Here is a 12,848-nt window from a genome sequence, read left to right as displayed (position 1 = left end):
AATATGATGACTGGTATGGATCAAAGTGAGTAAATGATGCGCTTGCGCTCATATAAGCCTATATAGGCCTTCTGCTGCAGCTTTGTGTGTGGTAAAATATCTGAGAGAAAAGTGACTGCACAAGGTAAGGCAACAGATGATACTGGTGAGCAAACCATTTATTACTGACTCTAAATAGAATGCCCAAGGCCAGCACAGACAAGTTGCTGCTTCTGCTTTAATATCTAATGATGCCCTTTTGGGGTCTATTTGTCTTTGGAAACTATTTAGTCTGAAGCTATTTGTTGAAACAGTTTAGATGTTTGCAAATCTAAACAAATTCCATTTCATTTTCCAAAGTGGGCTTTGCATTTGGAATTTTAAATTTAAAACAGATGCTCAAAGTCATTCCAGTCAAAATCTCCAATTTAATTCATACACAATGTTTGATATTCATGCAATGCTCTCCAGTCCAGTCTTTTGAATGTAGCAAAAAAAAAAAAAAAAACAATTGCTGGCATTAATGCAGAAAGCCCATGAGCTGCTGCAGAATTAGCATTTAAAATGGTCTGAGTTGAGTTTAATGAGCCTCTACTAGGGACCGCTTTGTTTTTGTCTGCATTCTTGCAACATCAGAACAAGTTTACACACTTGCACCATACTGTCCAGTCATAAACAGGAGTTAGAACTGTCAATTCTGGTTTCTTTCTAGCTTAAACTTCCTGTTGGGTTGATAATATGGGTGCCCCATTTGTATTAGGCATCAGCTTAACCACCAATGCAATGCATTTGCCAAAAAATAAACACTACCGAAAACACTAATCAGTCATGAAAAAAACCTTAAATTCTGTTGTAGCTTGTCACAGACTAAAAAAATTAAAATATGAAAAATTATGAACTCTGTTATAGGGGTCAAATTGTCCCACAGATTTCTGTTTTAAATTTGCTTTCTTTGATGTTTTTTGTCATGGCTAATAACTTAAAGAATATTTTAGCCTCTGCATGTTTTTGTTTTGTCTGTTTTTTTTTAGGGTAACTTTTTTTCTGCACTTCTTTTCAGTGCTGCAACTGAGAACCTATATATATATATATATATATATATATATATACACACACACACACACACACACACACATACATACATACATACATATATATATAACAACCAGAAACATCCTTTGACCCCAACAATGTAGTCGCCAAAATGTGTACAGTACACCATTTCCCAAGCACATCTGTGTCAAAGATTTACAGGCTTCCATGACTCTGAGGGAAAAGTCAACAAGAAGAAATAGTTGTTTCACACAGTTTGAAATCGAATTGACTGCACCACAATAGGAAAGTTATCACTCACAGTTAAGTTTCACAGTTATCCTTTCTCTGCAAAACATGCTGACTTTCTCTTCCATTAGAACATTTATAGCGCCTATCCAAAGTACAGTCACAAGCGTGAGCGAGCACTGAGGCTTTCAATCATTTTAGAGGCACACTTCATGTCAGTTATCTCTGTTCCATCACACCTTGATTTTGGGAGGAAATACTCCCGTCTCTCTTACCAGGATGTATAAAGAGCCATCAGAGAATCCCTGCTGGTGTCACTGATGGAGAGAGCACTTCTGCAGAGATGCGGGACCTCTTCACACCATTAGTCATCATAGCAACATGCTTGATTGATAGATTGCTGAGCGTCTGTTTATTTTCGGCATTCAGAACTAGCGCCGTTGAACAAAAAAAGGTCTGCAGACAGTGTCGGCAGGTGTCCTACTGTAACCCAGGTCATTAAAATGCAGAAATCATTCAATCCCCAGGTATTTGTGTACTCTTCCATGAAATTAAAATTGTTGTTGAACCATGGATTAACTTGGGGCGAGGTAATTGAATACACAAGCGTAAGCACATTCAGAGTATAGTGGTGCGTCTCCTGCTTTCTGTTACAGCACACAGCATATATTTAATAGCATGTTGTTTAATTTTAATACAGACCTCCGTCTTTTCAGTCATTCATTGTGCGATTCAAAACTCAAAATGAGTTTTGAGGAAAAAGTTATGTTTATATGAAATGTATGGATCTCCTTTTACGTCTACTTTGCTCACAAGGTCAGCCAACATAACAGTCTCATTTAAATTCATAATCGTTTTAGGCAAATTGGCGACTAATTCATTAGAATTTGTATTATGTCACTTGTAAGTATGTTGAGGGTGGATCTTCAGGCAGATAGTTCACACAATCAATCTATCAATTAATAAAATCAATCATCATTCATTCACCCTCATGTTGTTCCAAATCCCTAGTTTTCTTTCTTCCACTGAAACAAATGTTTCAAAGAACTTGGGTGGCCAAGCAGTTGATGGTAGCCATTGACTTTCATTAGTATTTTTTCCCCTGTACTATGGAAGTCGGTGGGTAGGCTACCATTAATTGCTTACCCACGTTTTTTAAAAACATCTTTCGGTCTCAGCATAGAAAGAAACCCATAAGGGTGAGTGATTGAGGACTAAATTTCTTTTGGTGAACTAACCCTTTTTTAATAGTAGTACTAGGCCCTATGTTTCTGTACAAATCACATTTTACAAATTCATACAAAATCATCACCTTCTAAAATGGTTGTTTTCTCATAAAACAAAACAATGTAATTTACTGCTATAAAACTGTTACAGACTGGGGACACACACAAATACATTTTGTTCTTATCAGTACTAAAGTCAGTGGGGTCCGAAACAACACTGGGTCTCTTTGACTTATATTGGTATATTATAAAAAACACTGTATGGGTGAACTATTCCTTTAACATAGACGGCAAAGGATTTGATATTTAAAATGCTGACTAAGTTGATTATTCGTGCTTCATTCCACATGCATGGATAAAGTTGTGTGTAAATGGTCATACGTATGTAAGAAGGTAATTTGTTGGTATAACCACATAGAGAAGTAGAATCGCTATAGGCATTCCTACAATCTTCCTATATCAGCCACTGGATGCCAGTATAGTACTGATTTGGTATCCTGACTGCACCCTAATAGCAGGGTCTCTATTCTTACATTTTCTTAAACAGTGGCTATTTATTACCATAATGTGACCAATTAAAAATAATTTAGCTTTTAAAAGATGCATGCTGCTGGTTTATGGCAAACAGCACAGGTCACCACTTTAAAAGTGTTGAGATGTTTTTATGTTTTTTTGGGAGTGAAGTATCAGCTTGTCAATTTTCCAAGCACTTTGGAGGCAATCCTCATCTCCGTTCTCACCTGTCACTGGCTTGTTGTACCTCTCGCAAGCCGAAGGGTGAAAATTCACTCACACAAGGTAATTGTGTCAAAGTACATGTTTGAGCAGCAACAGAACAGATGTATCATTTTCCTGTGTTGCCTTTCTTACACCTCCTCAATTTGTCTCTGAACTTCACCTTCGTAACACCCACAACGTGTTGCCTCAGAATTTCAGTGTACGTGTACGAGTCTGTGCAGAACTGAAACAGTTAAGAAGGAGAGAAGGACATGAATGAATTTGCATTGAAATCACAATTTCAGTTCACTAAGGATCCTTTGTCAAATTTAGCAAAGAGGTTTTTTTCATTTCAGCCGACTTGCTCTGTGAAGAGACAGCTGTTTTTAATGCAGGGGCAGCGTGGGTCACAACACTGATATTTCAGTAGGTCAGCTGTCTGATAACACTTTCCAGCAAAGGCTTGCCCACTGGGGTTGTTTCCATTACTGTGTTTAAAGCACAATAGAGTAAATCCAGTCTCCCGACTTTTCCTTAAAAGGTTTATCTTAATAATGTGTTTCAGGAGAGGGCAAAGGTCAGCCTGGCTCCTGGCAATCTCAAACGCTTGCTTACAAATCACTGCAGAGTTTCAGCCTATACTTTATGGACACCAGCTGATAAAGGATTTGCCTTTAAAAACATCTTGTTTATGCACCATCCCTAGATTTACTTAAATTATTTGAATTCTTAAAGTCATGCAGATTAAAAACACGCAGTTGCGCCAAAAACATTTGGACACTTAAAGGAATAGTTCACCCAAATATGAAAATTCTGTCATCTACTATTTAAGTCAATGGGGACCATGAATTTTTTTTTTTTACACCAACATTCTTCAAAATATCTTCTTTTATGTTCAAAGAAGAAAATAACTCCTCTAGGTTTAGAGCAACTGGAGGATGAGTAAATTAACAATGAACAACATTAACACGTTTTTGTGCCTTTTAAATGTATTTATTAAAGCAGATGTTAGTGGAATATGTTATTGTGTTATCCACTAAAAATCACATTCAGAACGAGTTAGTTAAATTTAAAGTCTTTGCAAAAATACAGTACCTAACCTAACTAAAGTGAACTTATCTCTGAGAAAAGCAGAATTTGTTTGGAAATGCTGCTTTTAAATTTTGTTATGTATGCTATGAAATTCATACATTTTTAAGTGTCCAGATACATTTTGGGTCCAGTGTATTGCATATTATTAAAATGCCCTGAAATTATCCATCTCGTTTTCAGTTTGTGGGTCTGTGGTTGCACATGACTGCAATCCCACTGCTTTTCTTTATTCATTCACACACATTACACGGTTGAAGATCGTTCGAGAGTACATGTGTTTAATTAAAGTGAACTGCAGTATATTACATGGGAACCACTTTAGGTCTGAATTAGTAATGTGTGTTAATTATGCATGGTGTGCCAGCTGTTGAAAAAGTGTAGATTAGGGCCCGGTCGGCCTTACAACACTGATGTGATCCTTCACTAGTACGAGGCACCTCACTGCGTCTGCGCACGGGCTCTGTGGGCTCGTTTTAATTGCATCAGGCAGCACCCACAGCTAGAGTACTGGGCAAGGAGCATCCCGTCTCTCTGCCTAATGTCTGAGATGCTTTAGAAAGTTGTTGGTCTCTGCGCGGTAGCTGAGTCATTATGCCAGGCAGTGCTTCTCTGTGGCTTTGCACATTTTCTCTGCATTGATGTTCTTTCATCTCTCCTCTTCTCCCTCTAGCCCGCTGTTTGCTTCTGTAATGGAAGAGTGTGATCAATTCTTGCCCTTCCTGTTCTGCAAAAATGGATTTTAATATTTTTTTATTGTGTATTACCAGGAACAGCAATTGGGCAGACGGAGTCATGTGAGGAAAATAAAAACCCTCTTCCACGATGGGCTGTAAAATTGAATAATATTCCCAAACCATCAAATCTATTATTTTGCTTAGAGTGGTTATAAATGACAGCTTTACTGTGAAGTCATATGTATGCTGCATTCAGCATCCAGAAGAAAAAGAGATTGATACTATACAAAGCACCCTTATACTGTAGACTCGACACATGTCACAGTGAAAGTCAGGCTGGAAATCTCTGTTTTAGGATTTTGAATGTTTTAAAACAAAGAAACTCTTTGTTTAATGTGACAAAAACAAAGCATGTGACTTCATTCTTCAAATTGTATTCATTATTGCAAAGTAAACAGCGATAGTCACCAAAAAAAAAATAATAATAATAATTATGATATATTTTTACAAAACAATCAGCCTGGTAACAAGAAAAACACTATTAACAATATTACATTATTATTAGTACTGCCCCCATTTAACTATAATCAGTCACTGAAAAGGTAATTTTAACTTCAAATGAGGTGCAAAATAGTGCCAGTTGTTTGTATTAAAAAAGAGAAAGTCTGCCGTGTGATTTGATAGACGTGAAAGTAGTGCTGGTTTCAGTTACCCGGATATACAGAGCTGCCAAGGACAACAGGGAATATTAGAAAATAACCAACCACTGAATACCACAACTGAGCAATTAGAATCAACTATTACATAGTGCTGTGTAAAAATGAGTTAGGGGCCCATTTTATATTAAGTATCCTTAACTGCAATGTATACTTACATCAAAAATAAGTACAATGTGTCCATATTGTAATGCAAAACACTTTTTACTGCAAAACTGCTATTGAGGTGGGATATGGGTAAGGTTAGGGACAAGTTTGGTGGTATGGGTAGGTTTAAGTGTGGGGTAGCGTGTAGGGGATTGGTCAACAGTGTAATTATAAATGTAATTACAGAATAACAGATGTCGTTTTTAAAATATAAGTACAATGTAAAAACATGTATGTACACAATAAGGGCTATGTATTAAATTATTATTAAATTATTAATAAAATAAATGTAAATATAAAAATGTTAGTACATAGTAGTTAAGGCCACTTAATATAAAGTGGGACCCAGTTAAGATTTCACAATTTTTAAGTGAGTGACGTGACATACAGCCAAGTACGGTGACCCATACTCAGAATTCGTGCTCTGCATTTAACCCATCCAAAGGGAACACACACAGCAGTGAACACACACACCCTGTGAATACACACCCGGAGCAGTGGGCAGCCATTTATGCTGCAGCGCCCGGGGAGCAGTTGGGGGATCGGTGCCTTGCTCAAGGGCACCTAAGTCGTGGTATTGCCAGCCCGAGACTCAAACACACAACCTTATGGATAGGAGTCAGACTCTCTAACCATTAAACCAAGACTTCCCAAAAAGGTCACTGTTCAAATAAGCAAATTTGTGACAACTCTTTTTCACATTTGTCTTGCTTCCATTGAAGCAAAAAAGATGCTCTATGGAAGATTCTCAAATCATGCAGGAAAATATGAATCATTACTTAAGGGGGCCATGTCAGCTCAAGCCCATTAAATCAGAAGTGGACATATCACAAACTAAGAAATTCAAGGACTTGTTATAGTACTTAGAACTGGTAATAGGCACTAACCCTGACCTTAACTCATGTAGCTACCTTACATTACCATTTCTTTCTTAGACTGTAAGTTCAGTTAGGTGCACGTACTGTATAACAAAGTACAACCAAAATGGTTATAACAACATAATATGTAACAACACCATTTTATGTTTTCTTGAATGCATTAAACACAAAATGACCATCTTTATGATTCACTATCAACCTTATTGAAAACCAAGACACATAAAACATGCAAGAGCGACTCAGTGTTGTTCCGCTCCTTCACTGAAAAGTACATTTCTCTAAAGCTAAATCTTCAATGCATGCTTCATATGAATATTTAAAGTTATAAACTGTTATCTTAACCAAAACCTTAAATCTATACGGATGTTGCTAAGAACTTAATCAATTATTTGCATGCTGGCTTTCTTTCTTTAAAAGATCTGCAGAAAAAAAAAAACTTATGCATTTGAAACAGTGCTCCTGAAGCACAAGGTAAAAGTGAAAATAGTTGTGTCTCCTGTGCATGAGTGCCGGAATAAATGAATTGGTAAGTAGTTTGTTTGTTGGAGTTTTGCTCTGTAGTATTGTGGAGTACCTCTCTCTGTAAATTAGGTCCCAATGGAGCACTGCATCACAAACCCCTGCACTGATTGTGCGGCTAAAGCTCCTACAACCTAACTATACTCCATTTCCACCAAAGGATAAACTCAGGCTGTGGATTAGCTTTTTATTTTATGTTGCCCAAACCTTTTTTCTTTTAATTTGCACAGATCGTACATATCACTCTTGCAGAATCAATTCTATTACCCAAGAATGCTGCAAAGGTATGCAAGATTCTCACCTGCTGATGAAAAAAAACCCTGGGATTATTCTGGTCTCCAGGGCCGATTTTACTCCCAAGAGTTTCTGCCATTGTGAAGACTTTTCATTCTGGTTTTATTGGGAGCTCCAATCATGTCAGTTTGGCCTCAAGGGACAACCTATGCACCCTATCACATCGCCCACAATCCTTGAGCGTGCAGAGAGAGAGAGAGAGAGAGAGAGAGAGAGAAATGAATATGCCAGGACTGCAGCTGGGGATGATGAATTATATTTGAGATATGCAGACAATTTACCTGAGAACAGTGCATATGGCTCCAGCTTTCCCTGCTCTTCTGTGTTCCACAATGTTTTATGCGTGTTTGTGGCTTCATAAGAAACGGTCGATCTCTTGTGGCTTATCAATTTCACAGACGACCGAGTCAGACGCGAATGCGTTCTCCAGTGTCTTGCTCTGTATATTCCTCAGCAGATAGGTTGGCGGATTAGTTGATGCAATCAGGCAATACAGTGCTCTCAGCTCTCAATGCCACTGCAAAAATCCCTCAACAATGACTGTATAAAAGTTAACTTGCTCGAAAAATAGGAGCTGTTTTCGGCTTATACCTCAGCTAAACACTCAAACCCCAAGTTATTTAGTTTAGCCTTGACACTAATGTGCATAGAGATGGCGGCCCGCAATACTCATAACTCCCCAACGCCACAAACAAAGCTCTCCGTACCCCTAGTGCAGATGGAGCTGGCATCCCAAGGCACCTCGAGGCCTGCAGGAAAAGCCCAGGCCTGCCTGGACAGCTGATTGAATTTGGGCCTAATTTCTGCCGCTCGGGCCCGTGAGCAGGCTGTAAAGATCCCGCCGCAACTCGCAGATTAGAGCCCCACATGGTGCCTTACAAATCACTCCCACAGCGTGACTGCATGTGCGACTGCATGCGTCTGCCGCAAGAACATTAGATTAATTAACGCTTCTGTGTTTGGCACAATTGGAGCTGCAAATGTTAGCATAGTGATTAGGTTTATCTGGCATTTATGTGATAAATTGTAGATTTAGGACACGCACACAACTGTGCTGGAATTAAGTGTGGCGCATAACAGTTAAACGTGCAAGTTGGTGCATCTCTTTATTCTTGTGAAAACAGCTTGGTGTTTTCACAGGTGGCGTGTGCTGATGAGTCAATGTTTGGATCGGCAGGCGGCTCTGTGCATGTCCTTGCTTTTATATCTGTATGGGGGAAGAGGATTTCTCTTCAAATCTTGCATCTCATTTGTGCTGGCAGAACTTGTGCTGCAGAATGCCGTTTTCTCCCTCGGAAGGCCGGACACAGATCATTTAGCTTAGGATTTGCTATGCAGCCTAATAAGAAGCCATGATAGGCACTCTGACAATACAGTAAATTAGCTCATCGCTGCATCTTCTTAGCCGTGACTGGAGGTCTGCGCCTAAGACGAAATAATTATGTCAGATTAATCCATTATTATCCAAATGTTGTCTGTCGGAACGAGATGAGAGGCACTGGGCTCTGTATATAATGCACTGCTCTGCTAGTGGTTCATTCTTTAAATCAATGAAAAATAAGACAGTCTGTGATAATAAAAGGGAACATTTTGCTTAAAATCTCCATTTTGTATTCATGTACACACACACTTATTTGTTTTCTATTTATTTATATTGATATATTCTTAATAGCATTTAAATTACTTATTAAATAGATGTTTTATAAACTTTATTTTATATTTCTGATAAAAACAAACATGAGGTTAGAGATGAATATACCTGATATGTTAAATACTAAAAGGTTAGTCAAATCAAAAGATTGTATTATTAATATTTTAAATTGCCTCATATTTTCAGATTTAAATTTAGTTTAAATTTAAGTAATTTAATGTCTTTTGTCATTTTTTTTTTTTTTTTTTTTTTTTACGTGTTTGTTTATCTTTATTCTAATAAATATATATTTTAGTTACACTTAAACAGTAATTCATTCAGCTTCAATGTACTTATTTTAGTTAGTTGCCAAATTAAAAATTCAAAGTTTTTTAAGTTTTGGTTGTTCATCTAATATTTATATGCACTCTTTATTTTAATGAATGAAAATATATTTTATATAGTCTTACTTAACAAAAACACTTAAGTAAGAATAAAAATAGTCTTACTTAACAAAAACAATACTGTTTCATATGGCTATGCCATTTTAATTTATGCCATTTTCGAGAAATGTTTTGATGTGTTTTGATAAATGTCCTGTGGTCTAATCATCAAGTAAAATGCAAGAAAGATGTACACTTATTATTATTAATATTTAAATATATTTTTCAAGATACAAAAAAAAAAATATATATATATATATACCGGTATATCATTTTGTTGCACCGCATTTTCCACTTGTACTACAAAATTTGCTATACAAAAGTTTTCAAGTATAAATAATATTAACAAATATATTTTTTTTTCTACAAATAACAATAAAAGGTTATGCAATGGCAAAAATGAATGTCAGTCATGGCAGTGGCAGTGACCCCAGTGCAGATGTATAAGTATGGCAATCACTGTTTATATGATTTTTGCCTTGTTACAAGTAGCATGTTGGTTGTAATCATACAGAGCCTAAGAACTAAATTACTGTGCTAGAACCACATTTCACATCTCGAGTCCTACTGAGACTGTGATGTTCTTCCATCATGCGTGCCGTGAATGTGGAATTAAAGAGCTAGCATGTAGAACAGATTTCACTGCTAACTGTATCAGTGCATCTGTGGATCAAGGTTTGCATTTAATGAGCGAATTATCCCTGCAAACATTTCTAATAGCTGCATTCACACTTTCTCCTCCCATTTTTTAAGCAATTAGGCCATTTTAAAGATAGTCCTATCGATCTGACAATTTTTGCTTTCTTTTATTTGATAAAAGACAATTAGCTTATCGGTGCAAAGCATGCCACCATATGACAATCTGATAGATGGATAGCCCACAAAACACAATGCGGCCCTCATGTCTTCACTGTGAGTGACAGGGCTTCTATTACAGCTACAAAAACATCCGCATCAATCATTGCTGTGGCACCTTTTAAAACAATGGGCCTGGGACTCGCTTGAAATGGCATATCAGTAATTGCAGCCTCATTGTCAGGCGGGGACAAAACAGGGTCTCATTCGAAAACTCCCACCTCACTGTTTTTCGAACTGATAAAGTCAATCCAACCGCCGGCATAACTAATAATGCATAATCACAGCTATTAGAGACAACTGCCGCTAAGTAAAAGGTTGAGGATACAAGGCGACTCCTGCTAGAATAACTCTCTGGAAAGGTGAGATGTCTGGTTGTTGTCTTGATGAGGGTGCTCTACGACAGAGTTCACATTCGCAAGAACGACTGGGTAGCTTTGTGAATGTGTGATTTAAAGGAGTTAATTGATAGGGAAACTGAAGGAGGCTAATGAAAAGCACTTTGATGGCTCTCATTCGGAATGCTCCATTACTCTGCTGTAACCTCAGGCCTCTCTGCAGTTGCAATTATCAAAAGCATGTAACCCGGTGAGAGCCATCTGCAGCCTCTAGGAGTGTAATCTTCATGAAATAGATTCAATTTTTCCCAGAGCTCCAAATGAAAGCCACAGTGTTGTCCAAAAGTGTGAACTTTCAAGAATTTTCATTGTTTTGTTTGGAGATCTTTCTACGTACAGTCCAGGTAAAGAAGATCCAGCCTATCCAACATCACACTACGGTAGACTGGACTGATCACAGAGGTAAACTGGTTGAGTTGGCAACAATATAAATGTTATGCTTTAAGATCCATCAGTTTATCTGTAGAGCCTTAAGACATCAAGAACAACATATACACTACTACATAAGTTTGGGGTCAGTAAGATATTATTTTATTTAATCAATATAAGTAACAGTACAGAAGTTTCCATTTGAAATAAATGCAGTTTTCTTTTACTTTCTATCCATAAAAGAATACTGAAAAAAATATATTAATAATAAATGTTTCTTGAACACCAAATCAGCATATTAGAATGCTTTCTGAAAGATCATGTGACACTAGAGTAATGGCTGCTGAAAATTCAGCTTTGCCATCACAGGAATAAATTACATTTTATAATACATTAAAACAAAAATGGTTATTTAGAATGTTATTAATATTTCACAATATTAATGTTTTGCTGTATTTTTGATCAAATAATTGCTGCCCTACAACAACAAAACAGAGACTACAACAACTTACTGACACCAAACTTTGAATGCTAGTGTACACACAGAATTTAATAAAAACCTGTTCAAATTCGTCACTCTGAATGAGCTAATAAATTCACTCACCCTCTATCTAGATGAATACAGAGGGCACAACCAACATATCAAATAAACATAAGAGAAGTCAAAGCATGGCATCATTTATCTTCAATCATGTGTTAACATGTTTAATAACTCAATAAAAAAATGCTGATGCATGTTTCACAAGGGCAAAGAATAGCATAGATGACACTATATGAATTACAAATGACAACACTTTTTTATTGCACAGACATTTTTATCAGTTGCAAGGTGTGAAATGTTATAACTTTTTCATTAATCAGTTCTGACTGAACAAATCACAAGAAAAGTTTGTGAAACTTAAACTGGGGCTTTTCGCTGTTTGTTTCACTCCACTTGCCTGTTTCCTTTATGTTTCAGACTAAAGCATTTATGTTTTCTCTCATAGGAATGTATGAATCAGAAAATGAGGAACAAAAGACGTGTAGTGGAGTAATTTCAGAACACTTGGCTGGAATATATTCTATTTCTGTCTATGCGTTGCTTAGGGCCATGCAGAGACTGATGGTTTGGCTTGTTTTAGAACATTTTTTTGTGCAAACTGTACAAACTGGCCAATTTATATGAAAGTTTTCATCTGAAGTTACTGAACTCCCTGCCTGTAGAACTGCTGTGTAAAAAAGCAAGAGCACTGATATCCAGTGATGTGATTTTGCTTCACATTGGACTGATAACAATTCAATCTTTTACAAACAGGCCCTGACTGGCAGACAATTTCCTATTCCTTTTTTTAGGAATACCATGTCATTCTGGCTGCATGCACCTCCTGCACAAACATGGGCCAGCTTTTTTATGTGGAGAGAAGCACTGACATTATATTGATTTGTAAAACTTAACAAAAGTCTTGTTTTTTTCTCCTCCTTTGTGTTTTTATACTTCATCATGATGATAGAAGATTTCAGACTGTTGTGAAACCTGGCTGAGGATTGATTTACAGAGGAGTCGATTTTCGCAAGTTCTCTCATCCTCCCCTCCCTCACTTACTCTTTCTCTCTTTCTTTTCTCCTGCCGCTTTTCTCTCTTGCTTTTTTC

This window comes from Carassius carassius, chromosome 20 (assembly GCF_963082965.1).
Source record: "Carassius carassius chromosome 20, fCarCar2.1, whole genome shotgun sequence".
NCBI classification, from domain to species: domain Eukaryota; kingdom Metazoa; phylum Chordata; class Actinopteri; order Cypriniformes; family Cyprinidae; genus Carassius; species Carassius carassius.
Note: the sequence above shows the minus strand (reverse complement) of the source record.